The sequence below is a fragment of the Dendrobates tinctorius genome, unplaced genomic scaffold, assembly GCF_039654945.1.
Source record: "Dendrobates tinctorius isolate UK_male_01 unplaced genomic scaffold, ASM3965494v1 ptg000060l, whole genome shotgun sequence".
Lineage (NCBI taxonomy): Eukaryota > Metazoa > Chordata > Amphibia > Anura > Dendrobatidae > Dendrobates > Dendrobates tinctorius.
This window is the reverse complement of record NW_027361728.1, coordinates 76,758,742-76,761,713: the sequence shown is the minus strand read 5'-3', so window position 1 is coordinate 76,761,713 and position 2,972 is coordinate 76,758,742. Positions and strand designations below refer to the sequence as shown.

The window sequence follows — 2,972 nt, the reverse complement described above, 5'->3', positions numbered from 1 at the left end:
TTCATTTATAAACTGCATGTTGGGAATACTTGTGTTATCTTTGTCCAACATTTAAATTAGTTTGGCGATCTGAATCATTTAAGTGTGACAAACATGCAAAAGAATAGGAAATCGGGAAGGGGCAAACACTTTTTCACGCGACTGTAAATGTCTCACATGGGATCGACGAGCTCTCAGACACAAGAGGGTATCGCAAGGGTAGACTTACCATTGGTGCAACCTGTGCAGCTGCATAGGGGCCCGAGAGGTAAGAGGGCCACTTCTACCTGGAAGGAAATGGGATTGTGCGTTATGATGAGCTATTGCTCTTGCAGAGGGGCCCTCATCTGCCTGCGTCTGCCTTGGGGTAATATACAGGTTTGGTTTCTAGAGGCACACATTTCATTTTCATCTTTCAATAATAGATCATTAATCTTGTGACTTTATACCATGAACTATTTTTAACCCACCTATTTCTATTTTGCATACAGGAGTTATTACAAGTGTGTTTGTTTGCGTTTTTGTTGTTTTTATTGCTGGGATTTTACGTTCCATCAGGTAAGTTACTGATAACACCTAATATTAGGAATAATATTAATAATATTAATAATATGGGGAAAAATGTTATTTGGACATAATAATGGGACCTAATAATCCCGATCTGTAAATGATACCGAGGACAGGAGGGAAGATTGTCAGTGTGAGATATGGGGCAGGAAAAGCTTATTACATCACTACAAATGTATGAATCATTCTTTATGGATACTGTATGTAATATATAATGGACATTATGGCCAGAAATATGTTGTTTAGGTCACTGATGAGTAAAGATGCTACAACTTTATAATACACTATGGACACTTAAAGAAGCCCTCTCGGAAAACGTTTTAGTCCCTATTCCCGTCTAAGCCTATGTTCAAAAGCTAAGTTTCTTTAGGTTTTAGAGGCTTTTAGCGGCATTTTTAAAGCAAGTTATGCAAATTAAAAGCTGCTTTTTATATTACCAGCAAAAGCTATGAGATTTCAGAAATCTCATGAACATGCTTGCCCTTTTTTCTGACTGTACTTTAGCTTATCAGTTCTTTCAGTGTTTTTGCAGTTAGTGTTCTTTCACTCACAGAAAGCAATGAAAAAGTGAAAAACATTGCCAAAAATGCAACAAACGATTTTGTGGTGTTTTCACTTTACTAAACATGCACTGTAGATACAACACACACGTAATCTGCACCCAAAATAAAAAGACTGCAAAAATGCAGCAAAAATGTCAAAAAACAGGTACTTTGAAAGCAACATTTTTTTAGGTTGCCTTGCTGTGGCTGATGGGCCCTCATGAATTGGCCAATTTATGCGCCAACCTTCCTTTCTATATAGCAGTAATGCAGTTGAAATGTTATAAATTCCATGTTTGCCTACATCTTAGCGCTTACAGGGAGCTGCTGCTGTATTCTCTAGTTTGTATATTATGCAGTCATGGCAGCTTGCACCTGTTTATACTTGCTTTATTCTGTTTGGAGGCTCAGCTGTTTTTTTTTTGTTTTTCTTACATGTCTTTTAATTTTTAGGAAGAAGATGGATCATCAGCATAAGAAGCTTCTGGCTGCATTTGGAGCTAAGCTAGGTAAGTCGTATCATGCACCTACTACTCATATTCTCCATTCTGTAGCTATAACGATTTATCGCCAGGTGTCTGATACCTACGATACAGAACTTTAAAATATTTACCGGCCCAGTCACTGTTATAGCACATATTATGTGTTATTAAGGCCTCGCTCAGACCTTGACGTTTCACTTATGTATTACCCATTCTCACTGATAGGACATGTACTCATCATAGTCCATGCGCATGTTCACATGTCAATTTTTTCACATAAATACCCTAATAGAAACAGAACAATTTACATCTTTTTCTCTTCCGCTTCCCAACAGAGAAGCAGTATCCGGATATGATTGAGGATGACACGGAGCTTTGGGTGGTGACAACAGTGGCAGGCTGAAGGGGAGAAATATAAAGGATAATATCAACATCCTGGTAGAAATGAGCAGCGTGCTCAAATAAGGTAAGATTATTGTAATACGGTATGTACTGTGCTGGAGTATTTTTATTGTTATTGTACACTCATGTAACACAATTCAAAAACAGCATTTACATCCCATATCCGGATGCTTTACAGTATGAGCCACTTTGCATGTATTTTTCTACTTTTATTATGTTCTTCCTGAAACTAAGTGGTAGCACAGGTGTATGGAAGCCAGCAAAATCTCCTCTCTCCATTAAGGTAATACATGGGGCAAGTCAAACCAAGCCTGCCGTGCGATGAGGATCTGGAGATGATGTGCAGATCTATTATTCAGCTACAGTATATAGATATGAACTGTTTAGGAAAAAACTAAGTATCAATTATTTACTTTTTCTGGACTAAAAGCTGATGAAATATCTTTATTTCCAGATCGTAACACCAGCTACTATCAAGTCACATCTCTACCATCAAGAAGCCAGGATCGGATATTATCCATAGGGGAAACATCAGCTAAATGTTCTCCGGAATGAATCATTTACTTTTTTGCCATAAAAGAATAAAAAAGTTGTGTATTAAAACTGTGTCATGATCTCTTCCTTCTATAATAACTGCACATCATATAGGGAATTGGAATCTGAGCAACCTTGATCACCAACAGCGTAGTCCTTGATGGCATTGATGCCATGTGCTTTGTTATGTGTGTGGGCTTCTAAAAAAAAAAAACTGACCGACACCTCCTAGCGGAAAGTGTGAACAGGTGCAAGCCGCTATGGCGAATAATACACCAACAAAAGAATACATCAGCACTCTGTATGTGTTAAAAAGTGTGCAAACATTGAATATATGAAATTTAAACTGCTTTACTTCTATATACTGATAAAATGAAAGTACAAATTGGCTGATTCCTGTGTGTTTACTAGTCATGAAAAGGCTGAGAAAGAGATCCTCATGATTTCTTATGTTTCACCTCTGTAG

The 2,972-nt window shown here is 37.5% G+C and overlaps 1 long non-coding RNA gene across 1 annotated transcript; it reads left to right on the top strand.

The window, feature by feature from the left end:
- Positions 1–581: 581 nt before the first annotated feature.
- On the top strand, positions 582–2,564 carry LOC141092795 (uncharacterized). Its single transcript, XR_012232923.1, has 3 exons — positions 582–1,597; positions 1,906–2,036; positions 2,427–2,564. It is a non-coding gene; the product is annotated as an uncharacterized lncRNA (long non-coding RNA).
- Positions 2,565–2,972: the final 408 nt, after the last annotated feature.